Genomic DNA, 22,494 nt, shown 5'->3' on the forward strand with positions numbered 1-22,494 from the left:
TCAGTGATAAAGGACATTATTGATCACATCACAGAAAACAGCATGGGCATAAAAAGTTGCATTAGTTTCCCTTGTCCCCAAGTCCCACAGGGGTAACAGAAAGAGCCCAGATGGATGCTGTACATGCAGAGGGTTTATGTCACAGTCTGAGGAACACCGAGTTTGGGCAAATCCATTGCTTCCATCGCAAGCAGTAAGCAAGGCTAATCTTTGTCTCAGAGGGAAACAGAACCTTGTTCCTCTACATTACTCATGAGAGCACAGCCCCAAGAACTGGCGCAGGTGAAAGACCAGTCGGGGCCTTGAAATATTTGCATTCCCAGCAAGACACCCAAGAGCACAAGCAACCCATGTCTCTTTCAACAGATTCAAATGAAAAAAGTAAGGCTGTGGCAAAAACTAAATTTGTGACAGATGATGCTATATTGAGGTGGCTTAACATCATCACATAAAGTACTCTAGAACTCTGATAAATACATAAGACAGATTATTGATAAGGATTTTGATCAGTGTCTCACCAGAGGTAAAAACATATTATATAAAGTAAGACATTGACAAATCTTCAGGGACTTGATACAAAGCATACAATTTCTGAAATATTTATATTAATAACATTTACCTTTACAAACTTAACCTAGTATCTCTTCTAACCTGAAAACTTCTCCCATGCAACTCTTATAAAGTAGAATATCAGACAAAACTAATTAGTTCTAGCGTCTCTTTTTATAAGCCAAAGAACAAATCTGTGTGATTTTTCAGGGGACTTCTGGGAAATTCCAAATATAGCTTAAGAGTAAAAGAAATGCTGAAAATTTTATTTTATTTTTTCTGTACTTAAGACCTGAATTTAGGAAGGCTAAAATCAAAACATTTTAAGAGGAGATCTGGAGCATGATTAAAATAAGATCATGAGTGCCTGAGAAATAATACTTCGTTACCTATTTAAGTAAAGTGACAATAAAATATTTTAAAATAACCATGACTGTAGAAACCTTAGCTCTTTCATAAGTGAGGAACCTTTGTTCTTTCTCTTTTTCTGTTTTGCACAATAAGGAAATCAAGTCAACAAAAAGCACAGAAAATTATTCTGAAAAAATACAGAATCTCTGCTATCATCTGGATTGCTTAGTAGAAGGAGAGCAATTGTATTTCCACTGGGCAAAATTCATTTGTATGTCTGTGGACAAGAATCATTTACATTGCTATTAGTTATCTACAATGAAAAGAACTGTAAATAGCTCAAAGACAGTGAAAGCACAGAGAATCTGTGGAATCTTAGAATAAGATAACCCATAGTATATTCTTATTCACAATCTTCTTAACCCATTGTAAAGTCTTTCATGACTTCCTTCTATATCCATAAAAGGTAGTTTTAAAATGATCATTCATTTCTAACTTTGTTGTATTTTAAAGGCCAAAACGATCTAGAAACTCCAAAAAAAGTATTTACACAGGAGTAATCTGAATGATAAGAAAGTATGATATTTCTGAGAAACAGAAATCAAAACTCTCAAGTGAGTGTTAAGGTCCCATTTCTGTAAATGAAATTCATTGTCTAGTCCTCTTAAAATGCATTATACTTACGGTTTGTTTCAATTTAGCTGTAGGAACAATGATTAAAGTTATATTAACTGAAGGAATCTAAAATGGTAGATCATACAAATAATCTAAGATAAAAATGTGAGTTTGAATGAAACTTAGTTGATCACTATATTATGATAGAAATGCTAGCTGCTCTAACAAACACTCATATCTCAGTGTTAATAAAGTTTTATTTCTTGCTGAAAGAAAATTCTTGTGCATTGGGCAACTTTCCTGTCTCCTTCAAGTGAGACCCAGGCATCTGAGTTCCTTCCATTGTGTGGTTCTGCCATTTGGAGTCTTTCATTTCCAGACATACAGGGTAAGCAAATGAAGAATCTCATGAGAGATTTTAGGCGCTAAACCTGGAGTTGACTTTCAACACTTTCATTCCCATTGTCTTTGTCTGAACTGGGTATGTGGCCCTAACTCAGTGGCAAAGAATGCAGAGAAATGTGTTCATATTTTGTGCATAGAAAAAGGAACAGGCTTCTGAGTAGCACCAGTCACTTCCACAATCATTATGACTAATTTAATTAATTTTCAGTTAAAAACAATTCCTTATGAACTATGGTAATTGATTTATCTTTTCTGAATTCTTTTAATTTTTTATCTCTATTATTTTATAGTCAATGGAAAATTGCCCAACTCCCTGATCCCTTGTCAGTCTGAAGACCCCATCTGGAAGACTATTAACAGAGCAAGAGCTCTATCACATTCAGAAGAGGACAACCATGTGGAAATAAATGAGCAATGGAGCCTACATGGGTATCAACGTGTCTTTCGATGCTTCGTGCATCATCAGCTATTTATTTCAATATTTTGTATGTCATCAGCACTTTGTCTGACAGCTCCATTTGTTCACTTTCATACTCCTTTTGGGTAAACAGCACATGTAATAGTTCCGTTCTAGAACAGCACATTAATCTTCCCTTGTTAAGGGATGACTTGTCCTCGTACTTATCATCACACTTCCCCTGTGATATGACATCATCTCCTCATTTGCTGAGATAAATTTCAAACAGCAAAAAATCACAAGGGCCTTTGAATTTCTACATTTGTCTACTTGATTTGCAGCACAATGTGGAAATATAGGGAGAGGGGGAAACTAGTCATTGATAAAGCATTTTTTTTCTTGGGACTTTTATATTTCTCTCAGTGTTGAGAGATTCTATGAGACCTAAGCTAATTGTGTGGATTGGCCAGTAGGTTAAATCAAGCCATGCCAGGAAAGCTAAACGTCCACCCATCTCCAGCACAGTGGACTGGTGGTAACTTGCCAATCTGCAGCCACAGGAATTCTGTCTTCTGGAACGCTGAGCAATAACAGCCGTAAGCTGATGACTACACTTAAAGCAATTCTGGAAGTTTTCCTTACAGACAACAAGCCATAAAAGTTGTGATTCATTTATACAGTAACGTATGAGTTAAGTCCTGTCCAAAAGGTAATGCAGAGAAACGGTACATTAACAGTGTTTGTGGGCTCAGAAGGGGCATTCGGCAGCCACGTTTCACTCTAAGTTAAGCACTATCATTAAGTTCCTATCAGATTCTATTTGAACCTTTAATTTACTACGGTGACTCTGAAAACTTCACCTCTACTCCACCTCTCACCCTTCCTGTTTGTGAGCTCAGCTTGGAATTTGACTACTCTAAAATGTAGAGGAAAGTTGCTAGCTTTGGCATTTTAACATGTCACTATGAAAGATATATTGCAACTGAATATGTGTGCAGTAATATGTGTGTAGTAATCCTTGCCCTTAAAAATCTAGTGTGATAATGAGAAATATATATTTGATCTTTGTCCCCAGTTCTTGACACAGATTTTCTAAAACCCTTGGAATTTCCTGAGTGATAAAGATGATAAGAGCATATTTTGTTATTCACAAAGCTTCTTCCAAGCAAATGTGAGTTTATACTAATAAGGTGACTCTTGGTAGGTCCCTGAGTAGCTTCAGGTGGGGGCTGGTTGCCAAACAGACAACCATGTGATTAGAGGATTGGAACTTTCAGTCCCACCTCAGGTCACCCGGGAAGGAAGAAGATTGGGGTCGATCACCTATGGCCAGCGATTTAGTCAATCATGCCTACATAATGGAACCTCCATAAAACCCTTAAATGATGGGGTTTGAAGATCCTCCAGGTTGGTGAACACATTGAGGTGCTAGGAGAGGGGCACACCCAGAGGGGGCATGGAAGTTCTGTGCCTCTTCCCTTATATCTTGTCCTATACATTTCTCCCATTCGGTTGTTCCTGAGTTGTATCTTTTATAATAAACTGTTAATAGTAAGTAACTATTTTCCTGAATTCTGTGAGCTTGTCTCGCAAATTATTGAACCCGAGGAGGGTTGTGAGAACTCCCTGAACTTATAGCTAGTGGGTCAGAAGTATAGATGGAAACCTGAGACTCACTGTGACAGTCTTATGGGACTGAGCCTTTAAGCTATGGGACCTGTGCTAACTCTTTGTAGTTAGTATCAGAAATTTGAATTGTAGGACACTCAGTTGTGTCCAGAGAATCTCAGAATTGGTTGCTGGATGAAAGAAAAAACCCACACATTTCACGTCAGAAGTTTTGTGAGTAAAAACGCTATCGCGTCTAGCTATGGAGAAAATACGTTTGCACATAAAAAAGCAGATGACAATCCAAAATTACATATGTATATATTTGAATGAGTCTTACCAGTATTATTTCTGGAGTGTTCAGGAAAATTTTCACAAAGAAGATAGAAGATCTTATTATCAAAAAGGAAGACTGAAGCAGCAAGAGGACTAAGAAGAATGAGATCCATATCCATACAGCCATAATGTATTGATATATCTCCCCACTAGAATGCCATCCCCATGAGCATAGGATCATCTGCTGTATTCAGATGATCCCCAGTCCCAGGCATATCCTATGTCATCTCCATGTAGAATGGCTTTGATGGAAGGAAGACTGGCATTCCCTAACATCCAGGACACTAGACGTAAAGAACACACACACACACACACACACACACACACACACACATATTGACCAGTTAGTCATGGACTTTATACAGTGGTTATTAACCTCATAGAACTCTTTCCTCCAGAGGAAACATACAGTAGATATTTCAGGTTTAACATTTATAGCTGATATATCAACAACGGATTAGAAGGGAAACTTAAGGGTATATCTAAGAAAGCAAGTATTTTGATCCCTTAAAATGAACCTGATGTTCCTATAAGAAACAAAAAATTAAACGTCTGGAACGACAAAAAAAGACACAGCAAAATCTAGACCACTTCAACTATTAGTGTCAAAAGTACTGAATTGAGAATTAGTGAACCTATAATAAGAGTTTCTTTATAGTTTACACTTATTTTTTAATTTAAAAAAATTTTTTTATTGAAGTACAGTTGACTTTAAATATTATACTAGTTTCAGGTGTACTGTTTATAATTGTTGTTCCCAAGGTGGAATGGAGAGAGAACAGAAACAGAAAATATTGATATGTTTTAAATAGTTCTAGGTAACTTAAAGAGAAAAGAGCAGGCCTCAGAGTCATTTGAAGGCTCTACATCACAAGATGAAACAAAAGGGGAGAGCTCCAAAGTGACTTGGCCAAAATGTGTGTCCACAGGATGCCCAAGAAATCAGAAGATTTGGTGCATTAATTCAAACGACTATAAATTCAATGAAAATTCAATCTCGTAGCGGCAGAAGCTTATTTGCGGGCTACCTTTTCCATCTCATTTATTTATCTCTGGCAACACACAAACCTGAAACTGCACGCACTTGAGAATTAAATGTATAAGATGTATAAAGCACTTAGAACAGTCTACCATATAAGTTCTCAATAAATACTGATGACTCTGCTAAAATAATCAGTATATTAATAAATATTTTTGGTTTTGGATATCCAAAATATTTTGTTGTACTCACGAAAGCTCCTTCAGTGTCATCACCTATTTTAACCATGGCTTCATATTACCCTGTCATGAAATTCTACCTTTCACCCAGTATCCCAGCAAGGGGTTCTTGCACCAGAATGCACCAACACCAAAGAATCTGAAGCATGCATAATAAAGGCCATTTCTACAGTGAATAATAAACAGTATTTATGAAATTTGGTTGGCGCTCAGCTCCCCAGGGTATATTCTTTGGTCTCTGTTCATCCCACTATCTACTGCTTTGCTCCTATTTATATCATCTTCATCAAGTAATGTCTAGCAGGGGAGTTGGAGGCGGGGCATGAAGGTAGAAACCAAATGTATGAAATCTTCAATCCACCACAATGGCTTCACTTTATCAATACTGGTAGGAGGCTTGTTATAAGATTAAAAAAAAGAAGTGCAGAAATATTCATATAAGAATCAGGAGATCCAAGGCACAGTTCAAATTTTGCCACTGAGTGACGTTGGGACTAGTTACTTAACTTCTGTGACTGCAATAATATGTTCAACTTAGAAAATCTTCCATATCCCTTCCAGTTGTAAATTCTCTGACCAATTAATCCACTATTTCCCAAGATACTCAAGAATAACCTATAAAAGGAAGGGACAGGTCTTTCTCCCACCTCATCACATTGCCATTTCCAACATGCACTATTGCTTTCTAATTTTTTAAATGAAATCCTCTAACAAAGCCAATGATTCCTCCATTACTCACCATGAACAAAAGGGCCATATTTGTTTCTCCAGAAATATTTGAATAAACATATGGTATAGCAACAAGATCCTTGGACCCAGAAGATCTGGATCCAACCTCTGATTTTACCACTTACTAGCAGTTTTACTGTAAAAATAATATCAGTTAAAGAATTGCAGTTACATTGGAGATTTTTGTGTTTGATTTCACTTACTTTAGAGAAGAGCAACACATCCTGAGAGATTAATGATACACGTTTCTAGAGATATAATGGAAGCCTAGTGGGGTTTTTTTTCAATACTTTGAAACCAATGGTTAAGAAAACAAAATTAGCACCAAAAGACATTCTTCAAATAAAATCCAATATTCATCTTCAACATATGATCAGATCACAGTGATGCCAGAGCCTCAAGGATTCCACTGGACCTCTCCACACCTTCCATCTTAGCCCTGAGACAGTACAAACTCAGTCCTAGAACTTCCAAAGCCCCTTCTCAAAGTGTCCATCAGCATCACCGGGGAGCAGAGTAGAAGTGTAGAATCTCAGACCCCACCCCAAGCTCACTAAATAGAATCTAACACGTGACACATTCCCCAGGTGGTATGTGTGCATAGTAAACGTGAGAAGCACTGATCTAGAATACAATTTTAAAACCGCTGAATTACCCGCGGCTGCTCCCCCTATTTAAAATCGCTGGCTTAGCTTTCTTATTGTCTACCTCAGAGTGTTGTTGAGACCATGAGTGTGAACTCATTTTGTAGAGTACACATTTTATAAACAAAAGGTACTCTTGTTAGCTCAAGTTCCTAGAAGCTTCTGCTACCTTCCTGCTTGTGCTCTAGCTAAAATTTCCTCAAAATTCCCATTGAAAAGAATAAATCTACATGATAAAACTATACCCATGTCTTAACAGATATTCCACAGGGACAAAAATGCTTATTTCATCTAATTATAGAATTTTTTAATAAACAATAATTCTATGTGTGCTTTTTCTCCAACTTCCGCTGATCTAAGTCACTTTCATTGGCTGAAATATTTTATTGTTTATTGTTTTCACTGTATACCAGGTGGGCTATACTTGTTAAGTTAACAAGTGCTTTATCCAGTTAACATACTTAAATCCCCTTTCCAATTAGTACATCCTACCTCAAATATTTAAAGTCATGAAGTAAAACCATTTAAAAAACTTAACATAGCTAAACAAAATATAGAAAAAAGGTCATTAATAACTAAGAGACACTCAAATAAATACACTGAATGACTAAATGAAAAAAAATTGAAGAAACAGACTTGAAATAGGTTGACCATATCCATCTCCTAATACCCGTTTCTTACCCTTTTGTATTAAAATACTAGCTTTTATTTGAAAATTCACTTCCAAGAGGCTACTCCTTAATGCTAGATTTTTCCAACTGATTATGTGATACACAACAATATAGTTATTTTGACGTTTCCAAAAAGTGCAAAACCATGCAGTTAGCTTAGTTTGTCATGAGTAGATTTGACCCATTTTGCTTTTCTTGTGTTCTCCCTATTCAATTAATTTAAGGAGAAAACCAATTTATATACCTGAGCTATGAAATGGTTGAATGATCTCATGATTCCTCTTTCATCCCTTGATTTTAAGAGTCGGGCTTCCCTGGTGGCACAGTGGTTGAGAGTCCACCTGCTGATGCAGGGGACATGAGTTCGTGCCCTGGTCCAGGAAGATCCCACATGCCACGGAGCGGCTGGGCCCGTGAGCCATGGCCGCTGAGCCTGCGCGTCCGGAGCCTGTGCTCCACAACGGGAGAGGCCACAACAGTGAGAGGCCCGCGTACGGCAAAAAAAAAAGACAATACAGATATGCACACAGTACCTGGAGTATAGCTGAAGGACATCTAACTCAGCACGGCAGAGGGAGGTTGAACAGGAATGCCAGTGTTATAGTGGTTATGCTAAAAGAAATGGAGAAAATGACATTAAACTAAAGATGAATAGAAGATGGCTGGCCATGGAGGCAGGTAAAAGGGGGAGATCAGCCAGGTAGGGGAAGGGAAATCTCCAGGTAAATAGACCACAGGACCAAAGACACAAACATGAGGAAAAAGTTGTAGAAAACTGCAAGTAATTCAGTGTTGCTGAACCAGAGTTCCAGGGGGATGAAGCTGGATCATGGATGACTTGTACGTATTATCAAAGCAGTTTGAAATTTAGTCTGTAGATAATGAGGAACAGCCTGATGTAGTGTTATTGACATCTTAAATAGCAGCTTTCTGTCAGTTCTTTAGAGGATGGGCTTGAAGGTGACAAAATTAGAAGCAGGAAGACTGTTTTGATGGTCCAGCCAGAATTGAGGTAGCATAGATAAAAGGGAAAGAAGCTGAAAATGTTAAGAAGTACTTAAGCTTAAAATTATCAACTTATGACTGTGTAGATACGGAACTGGGGGAGATGAAGATGATTAAACAGGTAGTTTAGAAAGAGGAGGAATTTTGAGAGAAGCTGACGCGTTCTGTTTCTGAAATATTAGAATCAAAGTGATAATGAGTGGTTGACAGAAAGTCGGATGTATGAATCTAGAGCATGAGGATTAAGGCTGGGGTATATGGGTTGAAATAAGAGAATGGATAAGATCACCCCCTGAGTATTTAAAATGACAAATGAGTCAGGGATAGGATCCCAAGAAACACTGACTTTAAAGGATAAGTCATGTGCAATAAGCCCATGGAAGAAGCCGGGAAGAGAGGAGAACCAGCAAAACACTGGGTTAGAGAAGACAAGTGTGCAAAAAATCAAAACAGACTGTTACCTCTGATGCATGCCCATTGGATATGCCAAATAGAACATTATTTGTGACCTTAGAGATGTCAGTGTATGTATTGTGAGGTAGTGGGAAAACAAGCAGATTGTAGGGAGTTCCTTTGAGTAGGAGACGGATGTCTGGAAAGACGTTAGAATCTCTTTGGGCTTACACAGGCAGGAGGTGATGTCCCATCACCTGGGGTGATATACTATGGGACGAAGCAAACACAGAGACAGAAGTGTCCAAAGTAAGCAATGTGCAGAGAAGTCTGACCCAAAGGTGGAATTATGGTTCAAGGCTAGGATTCCTAGCCTAACACAATGTGTCCTTATCTGAGAGAAAAAAAGGATTTCAAGTGGAGAACTAGTGACTGAAAAAAGCATTATCATTAGAACTTGAAAACAAAGGAACCACAAGCAGAACTAGTAGAAAGATTGACTTTTATTGTTGTCTCCTGCAAGTTACTCAAAAAAGATCCCTTAAGTATACCCAGATTAAAGGCAGATCAAGTTACAAAGAATGTGTGGGGCTAGAATACGCAAGCAAGATCAAGTGACTCTAACAAAGGGAGAAGAGTGCGGGATAAGGAGCCCGGGAAGCAGAGAAAGGGATTGAAAAGAGAGAAACACGATGAAAGTGTTCAATCTGGCAGAAATATGCAAGAACATCATAACTAAATTGCCAGAATACATGTCAGGAAAGTAAATTATCCAAAGAAATAAGAAATGGACAAACCAAGAGAGGTTACCACTTCAGAAGTCAAAGATTTGTGAGAGCATCCATCTCAGGCACGCACAAATTACTCCATAAAGATTTGTTGAATGAATAAGCAAATTAAGAGGAAAAAATAAGATTTCTTTTACTGTGAATATTGGCAACAGTTTTATTCTGTTCTACTTTAAATTAGGATGGTTAGATAATATCTATTTTTCATCTAAAATTTTCACTTTTTAAACTGTGCATGAATTATCCCACACTTCTCTAGATGTGTTATTTTATAAAAGTGATCATTTTTACCCTGGAAAATTAAATGGAATCAGTGGAAGCCATTGATAAAAAACACTAAAAATTAGTTTTTTCTCTACTACTGCCCTATTTCCCAATGTCCTCTCTCAGTAGGAAAGGTATTAATCTGTTCAGTTTTATCCATATTTTTACATTTAATTAAAGATACAACACATGCACAAAGCATACCCCCACTAAAGGGCATACGTTAATATAGACAGTATAACATGCTTCTATAACCTAGCAAAGTCAATCTTTGAGAAAAATAAATTAAGGGATAATTTAGTAACTGCTAGAATAATCTGAGAAGATCTTGTCTGGAGGGCAAAACAATAGAAAAATAAATACAAAATGATTAAATCGAAAGGTATATTTTCAATTTAATAAAATGATAAGGAGAACTGGACTTTGAGTCAGAAGGAAAATGTTCTAATTCTATGACTTACTTTGTAGTCTAGGACAAAACATTTTAGTGCATTTGTGTCTACGTTTCCCAGTTCTTGCTTCCATTCCTTGCCCTCCTCACTTGCTATGCAGTAGCCATAATGAACTTTTTCAAGACATAAATCAAACCATATCACTTCCCTGCTTAAAACTCTCCAATATTTTCTTGTTACAATTAGAATAAAATCAAACCCATTCCCCATGACCTTCATCACCCTATATGAACAGAGCCCTGCCTACCTCTCTGAACAGATGTCTTTCCACTTTTCCCCTCATTTACCATTCCTGGCTTGCTTTATGTTCCTTAAACCATACAAAGCTCATATGTGCTATTTGTCTGTCTAGAACACTGAGCCCCAGGTCCTCCTTTGGTTGGTTGGTTTTCATCATTTAGATGTCAACTCAAATACTACCACCTCAAAGATATCTTCCTTGACTTTCTACAGGAAAATAGTTACCCCACCATCATCCATCTATCTCTTATCATATAACAATGACTTTACTTTATAAAACTTACCACTGTTGAAAATCATGCTTTCACTATTTAGTGTTTTATATGGGGTGTGTCTCACCTATACAACATCTCCTTGCCTATCTTATTCCTCACTGAAATCTCTGGGTCATAACTGATGCTCAATAAGTATTTGTAGAAGAAAGAAAAGAAGGAAGAAAAAAGGAAAGGAAGGGAAAAAGGAAAGGAGGGAGGCAGAAAGAGAGAACTAAATAAATACAATATCTGATAATAAAATGAGACAAAAATATGCAAAGGAATATTGGAAATAACCATCAAGATATTATTTAGATATCACAACATGCTTGAATATATTTAAATACCACACACTTGCTATGATTTAAAAGAACTCCATATACTATTGTTTTCATTTTCTTGATATTTCAGTGAAACCTAAACAATGCAAATATTTTATGCATATGTGAGGGAGTGGGTATGGATATACGTTTTAATTTTCATGCTTTATTTGGGTGAATATAGGGTATAAAGAAACATAAGAGACACCCCCAGAGCACCTTCAAGATGTCAGCATATCCATGTGCTACCCCTCTAAATTACATTTCTCCAGCTGGCTTGGTTAATTTTGAAGTGGATAAGCTAACAGTGCCATATCACACCCAAGCAGTATGAAACTGTATAAAAACACAATGAAGTAGTGATAAACAATGGATTATTTCAGTGGCATATGGCAGAAACACAGTCAGGCCAACCTCAAATACAACCCTTGGATTCTGTCTAAAAATCAGTGCTTGAATTATAGACTTAGCGTTCAAGGCACTCCTTGCAAGCAGTAAGCAGTTTTTCCAGAGGAGAAAAGGAGGGTCAGGTAATGGAGAAAAAGAAAACACACTGGTCATTGGAGAAGAAAGATAAACTAGAATTAGTGAGTAGTGCATGCATGCCAATTTATAAAGGGCAATATAAAATGCATGACACATTCAACAGGAAAAAATGGCAACAAATAGATTGATAAGTATGAAGGAAAATAAATATAGAGAATATCAGGGGACAAAGAGCAAAGGAGAAAGAAGATAAACAAAATTTTAAAATGTCCTTCTATACTGTCTCTCTGGGTATAAAATTGAAATTTTTACACTAAAATGATGACCAAAATCCCATGTTGCACATTAAAGAAAGGTTAGAAATATGTTGCTAAAATCTGATCTCCACCATCCCTATGTAAAAAAATCCCCTCGCCAAGACATGTCTTCCCCCTTTCTTCAATCCCCGACCATCTCCTTCTGGGGAAGGTATGCTTCAGAACAATGAGTATTCGCTCCAAATTTCTGAGATTAAAGCTTCCATGTGAAGAACTCATAGTGTAGCCCACTTTTTGCCTCTTAATATCTTATTTATAAACTGTAGTTCAATGTCAACAAGACTTTTTCAGTAACAAGTGAGAGATTGCACACACTAATAATCCATAATAAAGTATTTTTTTCCAGAAGGAGTAGATTCTTGACTATTTGATGCCAGTGGCTACCCACATGTTTTCAAGTGAGAGTCTTGTTGATGCAGAGTTTCTTGATGACGCAAGCAATCTGAATAAGGTGAATTATTAACATATTGAAACATTTCAAAATAGTTTGTAAAAGGAGTGACATCAGCAAGATGACCCAGCCCTTGTTTACCCATAGAAACACTGATTTACCAATGATGTATCGATCAGGATACCTTTATAAGAATTCCAGAATCCAGTTAAAAAGTTGCAGTGCAGCAGGTGAGAACAAAACCGAGGACAGCCACACTGAAATAAGTAAGAAGAGTAATTTCACTTTACTTGCATCAGCCTCTCCATCAAGCCAGCACAGCTCAATGCCAAGATAGAATGCTCCATCCCATGACTACTCCCTCGGAGGGAAAGTGAATAATGGAACATGCCTCCAATGTTTTGGCTTTCTGGAGAGCTGCATGAGGAACTGGTTTCTGTCTCACCTCAGGTGGAGGACTGACAAAACCAGTATATTTTATATGTCTAGAAACGTCTGAAAACAAAGGAAACCTTTGGGTAGATTGTTGCAGCCAGCACAGCTAAGTGCAATTGGGAAAAGCAGCCCAACCTTAGGATTCTCCCTCAGGAGGGAGGGAGAAGAGTGGAGCATGTGTTCAGCTTTCCAGCTCTTGAGAGGACTGCTCAAAAGACTGGTTTCTGTCTCACCTCACTTGGAACACTGATGGAACCAACATAGTTTGGATGTCTGGGGACCATTCAGAACATAGGAAAGAGACGGGTGGCTTGCCACAGCTGGCACAGCACAGCATGATCAAGAGAAGGTGAATAACTTGAGGTTTCTTCCTCAGGAGGGAGAGAGAAGAGTGGAGTGTTTTCAGGGTTGTGGCTTTCAGAGGGCTGCCCAAGTGACTGGTATCTGACTCAGAGCACTGAAAGAGAGCTGCTATACTCCTGAGGCCTTGAGGCAATGACAATAAGGAGGACTGGGTGGCTTGCTTCTGTAAAACTAGAGAACTTGCAGAGCCACAGATAGTCAAAATATTACAGACTCCTGAAAAAGAAATCAACAATTGAGAAATTGTCCATACAGGCACAGAGAAGTCATATTGCCCAGCAAAAAGGTTTCAGAGGCCCTTGGAACCTCCAGTTGGCTGGTTGGCGAGGGTCTTAACCTCCATGAAGCCAGTCTGTAAAGACTGGGAGAGGTGGCTGCTTTTTCAAGTGCAAAAATCCCAGACTTCTCTGGTGCCACAGTGGTTAAGAATACGCCTGCCAATGCAGCGAACATGGGTTCAATCCCTGGTCTGGGAAGATCCCAAATGCCACGGATCAACTAAGCCCATGCACCACAACTACTGAGCCTGTGCTCTAGAGCCCATGCTCTGCAACTACTGAGCCCACACACCACAACTACTGAAGCCCAAGTGCTTAGAGCCCGTGCTTGCAACAAGAGAAGCCACCACAATGAGAAGCCTATGCACCGCAATGAAGAGTAGCCTCTGCTCACCGCAACTAGAGAAAGCCCATGTGCAGCAACAAAGACCCAACACAGTCAAAACTAACTAACTAAGTAAATAAATTTATTTAAAGAACTTAAATAAAATTTTTAAAATCCCAACAAAAATATATAAAATATATGCAGAAAGAAGGAAACATGGCCCAATCAAAGGAACAAAAGAAATCTACAAAAAACAAACATAAAGAAACAGAGGTATATGACTTACCTGAAAAAGAATTTAAAATAACTGTTATAAAGATGTTTAATGGGCTCCAGAAAACAATGCATAAACAACATGAGAATATCAACAAAGAGATAGAAAATATTTTAAAAGAACCAAACAAATTTTGGAGCTGAAGAATATAAACCTGCACTGAAAATGTCACTATAGGGTTCCACAGCAGATTTTATCAATCAGAGAAAGTGTAAGTGAAGTTGAAGATAGGTCATTTAAAATTATGCAACCAAAGGAAAAACAACAATGAAGAAGAAGAAGGAGGAGGAGGAGGAGAAGGAGAAGAAGAAGAAGAATGAAAAAGAATAAGAAAATCCAAGGGATTTATGGGACATTGTTTAAGTAGATCAGTATATTCATTGTGGGAATCTCAGTAAGAGAAGGCAAGAGAAAGGGGTAGAAAGTTATTTTAACAAACAGTGGCTGAAAACATCCTAAATCTGGGAAAGGAATGGACATCCAGATTCAAGAAGACTAACAAATTCCAACTATAATGAATCCAAAGAAGTCCAACCAGAGACATATTTTTAATCAAATTCTCAAAAGTCAAACACTAAGTAAGAAAGAATTTTGAAAGGAGCAAGAGAAAAGAAACTCATCATACACAGGAGAACCTCCATAAGACTTGTGATATTGTGGCTTATAAGAAATATATATTTGGTCTTCATCCCTGTTTCTGGCATGTTGCACTCAAAACCCTTGGAATTTCCTGAGTGATGAAAGTCGTAAAGGTGCCTTTTTATGTTAATGAGGTGACTTTTGGACCCCTAAGAATGGGGGTTTCCAGTGGAGCCAACCATGTGATTAGAAGTTTAGAATTTTTAGTCCCACCCTTCAACATCCAAGGAGAGGAGAGGGACTGGAGTTTGAATCAATCACCAATGGCCAATGAGCTAATCAATCACTTCTATGTAATAAAGCCTCCATAAAACCCCAAAAGGATGGGGTTTGAGGATTCCTAGTTGATGAACATGTGTAGATTCAGGGAGAGTGACACACCCAGAAAGGGCACAGAAGTTCCACACCCTTTCCCCATATCTTGCTCTATGCTTCTTCCATCTGGCTCTTCCTGAGTTATATCCTTTTATAATAAACCAGTGATCTAGTAAGTAAAATAGTTCTCTGAGTTCTATGAGCTGCTCTAGCAAATTAATCAAACCTGAGGAGATCATGGGAACCTCTGATTTATAGCCAGTCAATCAGAAGTACAGGTAATAACCTGGTCTTACACTGGCCTCTAAAATTGAGGGAGATGATCTTGTAGAACTGAATCCTTAATCTGTGGGATCTGATGCTATCTCCAGGTAGATAGTGTCAGAATTGAGTTGAATTCTCAGACATGCTACTGGTGTTGAAGAATTACTTGGTGCTGTGTGGGAAACAACCCCTCCCCCCCAACAACACACACACACCCATAGCTTTGGAATCGCTACCAGAATCAAAGGATTATCAGTGAATTTCTCAGCAGGAACATTACAAGCAAGCCAGGAGGGAGTGGTATGATATGTACAAAAAGCTCAAAGAAAAACCTGCCAATCAAGAATATCATTCCTGGCAAAGCTGTCCTTTAGAAATGAAGGAAAGATAAAGACATTCCGAGACAAACAAAATCTAAGAAAATTCATCACCACTAGACCTGGCTTAAAATAGATGCTAAAGGGAGTCTTTCAAATGGAAACAAAGGGGCATTTAACAGCAATACAAAAGCATAAATATTGCTGGCAAAGGTAGATATTTAGACAAATAGAGAGTGCTGTAATACTCAATTGTGTTTGTAAATCACTTTTAATTCTGGTATACAGGTTAAAACACAAACTATAAAAAATAAATATACCCTGTAAATCAACTATGCTCCAATAAATCTTTTTTAATAAAAATTAATAAATAAATAAACAAACCCAACAAATTGTGTAGAGTAGGATCGTACCTCAACATAATAAAGGTCAGGTACAACAAACTCAGAGCAAACATCATACACAATGGGGAAAGATTGGAAACTTTTCCTTCAAGATCAAAGATAAGACAAGGGTGCCCACTCTCACCATTTTTATTCAACATAGTACTGAAAGTTCTAGCTAGAGCAATTAGACAAGATTAATAAATTAAAAATATCCAAGTTGGAAATGAAGTAAAACTGTCATTATTTGCAGACGATGTATTGTATATATAGAAAATCCTGATGACTCAATGAAAAAAAAACTGTTAGAATTAACAAATTCAGTAAAGCTGCAGATATAAACTTAAAATACAGAAATCAGTGGCATTTCTATACACTAACAACAGAATACCTGAAAAAGTAATTTAAAAAACTATCCCATTTATAATAATAACATCAAAAACAATAAAATACTTAGGAATAAATTTAATTTAACCAAGGAAGTAAAGGATCTGTGCAATGAAAACTATAGGACTTTGATGAAAGAAATGAAAAAAAAAAACACAAATAAATGGAAAGATATCCCATGTTCACAGATGGAAAGAATTAATTTTGTTAAAATATCCATACTATCCAAAACCATCTATAGTTTCAATTCAATTGCTATCAAAATTTCAGTGGCATTTTTCACAGAAATAGAAAAATACTAAAATTTGTATGGAACCACAAAAGACCTTGAATAGCTAAAGCAATCCTGAGAAAGAAGAAAGCTGAAGGCATTACACATCTGGATTTCAAACTATACTACAAAGCTATGGTGATCAAAACAGTACGGTACTGGTCAAAAAATGGACACAGATACCAATGAAACTTTTATCTTACACAATACACAAAAATCCACTCAAAATAGATTAAAGATTTAAATGTAAGACCTGAAATTATAAAACTCCTAGAAGAAAACATAGGGGAAACTTCTTATGACATTGGTCTTGGCAATGATTTCACGGATATGACACCAAAAGCACAGGCAACAACAATAAAATGGGACTACATCAAGCTAAAAAGCTGATGCACAGCAAAGGAAAGAATCAATAAAGTAAAAATACAATCTATTGAATGGGAGAATATATTTGCAAACCATATATTAGATAAGAGGTTGATATCCAAAATACATAAGAAATTCTGACAGCTCAACAGCCAAAATAAGTAAATAAATCTGATTTTAAGAATCAGCAAGGGGGCTTCCCTGGTGGCGCAGTGGTTGAGAATCTGCCTGCCAATGCAGGGGACATGAGTTCGAGCCCTGGTCTGGGAAAATCCCACATGCCACGGAGCAACTAGGCCCGTGAGCCACAACTACTGAGCCTGTGCGTCTGGAGCTTGTGCTCTGCAACAAGAGAGGCCACGACAGTGAGAGGCCCGCACACCACTATGAAGAGTGGCCCCCGCTCACCGCAACTAGAGAAAGTCCACGCACAGAAACGAAGACCCAACACAGCCAAAAATAAATAAGAATCAGCAAGGGACTTGAATAATCATTTCTCCAAAGAAGATATATAAATGGTCAATAGGTATGAAAAGATGTTCATCCTCACTAATCACAGAAATGCAAATCAAAGCCACAATGAAATATCACCTCACACCTGTTAGGATGGTCATTATAAACACACAGACACACATAAACACACAAACACAAACCCACTCTAACCAATGTTGGTGAGGATGTGGAGAAATTTGGACCCTTATTAGTCAGAATGTAAAATGGTGAGTTGCAATGGAAATCAGTATGGAGTTTCCTCAAAAAGTTAAAAATAAAACTACTATATGATTCAGTAATCCCACTTCTGGATATTTATCCAAAAAGCTGAAATCAGAATCTCGAAGAGATACTTGCACTCTCTGTTTATTGCAGCATTATTGACAATAGCCAAGAGGTGGAAATAACCTAAATATACACTAACAGATGAATGGATAAAGAAAATGTACATATATATATATATATATATATATATATATATATATACACACACACATATATATATATACACACACATATATATATCACAATGGAATATTGACATTCAGCTATAAGAATAAAAGGAAATACTGTCCTACGCAATAACGTGGATAAATCTTGAGGACATTATGCGAAGTGAAATAAACCAGTGAAAGAAGGGCAAATAATACATGATTCCACTTTTACATAGTGGAGTCACTTATATGACTATCTAAAATAGTCAAACTCACAGAAACGGAAAGAAGAATAGTGGTTGCCATGGGCTGGTGGAAGGGGAAAATGGAGAATTGCTGTTCAACGGATTTAGAGTTTCAGTCATGCAAGATGGCAAAGTTCTTGAGATCAGCTATACAACATTGTCCTTATAGTTAACAATGCTGTTTTGTACACTTAAAGTTCTGTAAAAAGAATACATCTCAAGCTATGTGTCTTTTTCCACAATTAAAAAATAATTTGTAACATTCACCAAAATAGAATTTCCTTACTTTATTTATAAATATGAAAGGACCTTTTAATCTACAGCTTATTTTTATTTATATACACAGTTTAATGATATAAAAAGTAATCATTGTAGGGGCTTCCCTGGTGGCGCAGTGGTTGAGAGTCCGCCTGTCGATGCAGGGGACACGGGTTCGTGCCCCGGTCCCGGAAGATCTCACATGCCGCGGAGCAGCTGGGCCCATGAGCCACGGCCGCTGAGCCTGCGCATCCGTAGCCTGTGCTCCACAACGGGAGAGGCCACAACAGTGAGAGGCCCGCGTACCGCAAAAAAAATAAATAAATAAAAATAAATAATCATTGTAAAATTAAATTATCTTGGCAAATATGGCTTCTTACAGCAGGAAATATTTACCTTCATACAGTGAGTGAAAAATAAAGATTTCCTAATCTCAACTCACTGCTCTCTAATAATAATATAAAATTATAAATTAAAATGTTCAACTCCTATCTGAAGCATGAAACTCCAGAGCCACTCCATATTAGAGGGAAAAATATGTGGTTAAAGCTAAGATTCAAATTTTATCTCCCTGGACGAGCTTCTGTCCTCAGAGAACCCACTACCAATATCAATCATAATACAATGATAACCAAAGGGACTTCCACAGATAATGACATTTATTGCATTACCTCTGAATTGCCCCAGCCTAATGGAGAGTAACCCCAAAGCATATGTATACTGGTAGATCATTGTACTTAAAAAGTCAAATGTGTTTTGACCATATTTTAAAATGTTGCTACTTACACACCAAACATGGGTTCCACTGTCCACTTCTCTCACACAGCCTTTCACACAACATAAAACCTTTAATCATGGTATTAGTATACTCTTCCAAGCAAATGAAATGATGACTTGCTCACATCCCTGCTTTTCCCATATGATCATGGCAAAATGAGATATGGGCAATTAACTGGTTAGCCCAATTCAGCATGGAGTCTTAATAAAATTGTGAAGAGGGAGGAGTCTGTGGTTCATGTAGAAAATTTGGGAAGAGCTCATTGTGAGGCTAATGAAAATATTCATTTATTCATCTCTATGAGGTCAGGAAAAGCATGTTATTCTGGTCTTGACTATGTCCCCAACACTCTGAAAGTGTTCAGTAAAAATTCCTTGAAGGAATGAGTGAAGGCATGCGCAAGGTTATATGGATCTAGTCTGGAAAAGGGTAATTAAGCAAAAGTACATGCCTTGACAGTATATTAAAATACCAAGCAAACAGCTCTTTATTGCCATAGGAGTCTTCGTTATGGTCAACATTATGAACTCTACAATTCAGAGCCAGTCTCCCACTGTAATATTTATTTAAGTGTTCACATAGAATTTATTCACTTATGTTTTCTTCATAAAAGGCATTATTTAAAACTTGTTAGCTGAATCCAAAAAAGTAACGACTATTTCTTTTTCCAAATGATGAAGTACACTTTAAACATATACGGCGCTGTATGTCGATTATATCTCAATAAAACTGGAAGGAAAAAAGACAGTTCATGGAGAAAGACTGCTGTAGTGTCTGAAATTGTATAATATATAAAACATGCAGCCAACTTTGCTCTAAATAATCTGAAAACAAATTTATATTCAGGGTTTAAGCTTAAACCTTAATCTTACCAAAGATTAAATATATCCTGTGGTCCAGTAGTTTGTGTTCTGTAAATCTTTCTTTAAACAATCTCAAATGAATGAATTTATTCTCACAATTTGTGCATTGTTAGAATTGTCCAGTAATTTCATCTTAAGTAAATAACTATATTTATTTATGCCAGTAATGTTACAAACCTTTATCATTCTTCCTGAAATCACTTAGCTGGACTTGCCCACTCATTTTTAACAGATGGCCTAGCCTCCTACCTCACAGAGAAAATAGCAACCATCAGTCACAAACTCCACCCCCTACATTATCTGCATGTTCCTCGTCCTTCCAAAGATAACACCTCTATCTGTATTCTCGATTTCATCTTCCCCTCCCTTCCCTTTTCCTCTCTTCATGGGTTCTTTCAATAACTGCTTATCGGGTGACTTCTAGTGTCAGAATATTCAAAGTTGGGGATACAGTGTTAACCAAAACAGATGAAGGCCCTCTCCTCATGGATTTTCCATTCTACTGTGTCCTCCAAGCCCTTGTTAACGTTCACCTCCTTTTTCATCTTCAATATATCCTCTCTTGGCGGCTCTTCTTTTGCAGCTTACAAGCCTATGTAACTCATCTTCACACTAAAAATGCATCTTCTCACTTTGCTGATCCTGAAGGTATGTGTCTCCTTCCCATACTGCTGCAATCTAGAATCAGCTGCAGTTTCTGTCTCTCCTTGCACTACCTTTTTTCACTCCTCACTGCACAGCGATCTTACTTTTGTTCCCTTACTCTAGTGAAACATTATTTATCCTCAGCCTTTGACTTAGTCCTACTTCCTTTGAATTTTCATGAATTCTAGGTGTAGTCTATTCTCTTTTTGCTGCCACCTGTTCCTCTGCCTGCACCTTTACTGCTGGACTCCCCAAGATTCCTACTTTGGCCCTCTTTTCTCATTCTATCCACTTTTCCTGAACCATCCTACCTATGGTTTCAACTTCTACCTATGTGCCAATGACTCCAAAATCCTGTATATTCAGACCCTCCTAAATACCTTATCTACATTTTCAGGTAGCCAAAAGACATTCGCTCTTAAATGCCCACCAGCATCACATGCTAAAGAGATGGTACTTACTGCTACAGAGTAGCATAAAGAAAAGTATTACCAGCTGTGGAACAGAAAAGCTCCAAAATGCCAGTGATTTAGTGAAATAGAAGTATTTGTCTTGCTTATGTAAGGTTCAGTTGGTGTTGGTGGTGGCAGTGTAGTGCGGGGGTAAAGCTGGTCCCCCGACCTAAGTTCCTAGAGACTCTTTTATTTTGTGGCTTCCAAGGTCATCCAGCAGGGCTTCATCTGGCCTGCAGCTGGGAAGAGAGCTCATTCGATGGTGTGGAAGGCTTTTACGCACCAGTTCTAGATGTGGTGTATTTCACTTTTACCCATATTCCAAGGAACAGAATTCAGTCATATGGTCCCATGTAGATACAAAGGGCTTGGGAACGATAGTCCATAGTCAAGCAGCCACTTTCCAGCTGTACGAGGGCAATGCAGATTTCCAATAGACAACTAGCATTCTCTGCCACAGAAGTCATGGGTGACCTTTGCAGAGACAGACTTTTGTTTCCAGTCAGTTGAATAAGGACTGGGAAGTATGAAAGTGGAGACTATCTGGGCACTTCTCTTTCTGGAAGCACAACTAGAGGTGCTAATTTAATTTAATGTTTACAGAACCAAAACTTGTTTGTTAAGGCAAGGAAAGAGCTTGGAAAGCAACTAGCCCCTCTGTCTTCTATCTTTATTCCTTTAATCCAAACTTTGCATAATTACCAGAATGTCATAGGTTTCTTCCCTAATTTTTTCCTCTGTAAATGTATAGAATTAGTTTTCTGGTAATAAAAGTAACAGATTAATCTTTCTGAAACTCAGTTAAGCATTTCATGCCCTGTGTTAAGACATTTAACAATTTCCCCAATGATTCTAAGATAAAGTATAAGCATGTACTGGGTCATGAAAGCCTTACAACAGGATGCCAGCCAACCTTACCTATCTCACTGAACTCACTTGTCTCCCATCAGTTCAGCAGCATTCTAGTCTCCCTAAGGTTGGAAGAAGCCAAGAACAAAGAGGATGCCGGGAATATGATGTTTTGAGTTAGAATCAACCATTGAGAGGCACCATACAAGACTTGGAAGGTAGAGAGAAAAAGAGGGCATTATTCCTCAGATATTGCAAGCAGGTGCTTGGGTGGTTATGAGATCTGAAGCACCTTCTGAGTGGCTCTTGAGAATCATTCCATAGATATTCCGCACTACAGTTATCTTTATCTCCCCAAGGCCTTCCAATGAATATAAACTTCTAATTCCCTGAATTAAACATTTCAACCTTGAAATTTAGAAAGTGTC

This window comes from Phocoena phocoena, chromosome 4 (assembly GCF_963924675.1).
Source record: "Phocoena phocoena chromosome 4, mPhoPho1.1, whole genome shotgun sequence".
Classification (NCBI taxonomy): domain Eukaryota; kingdom Metazoa; phylum Chordata; class Mammalia; order Artiodactyla; family Phocoenidae; genus Phocoena; species Phocoena phocoena.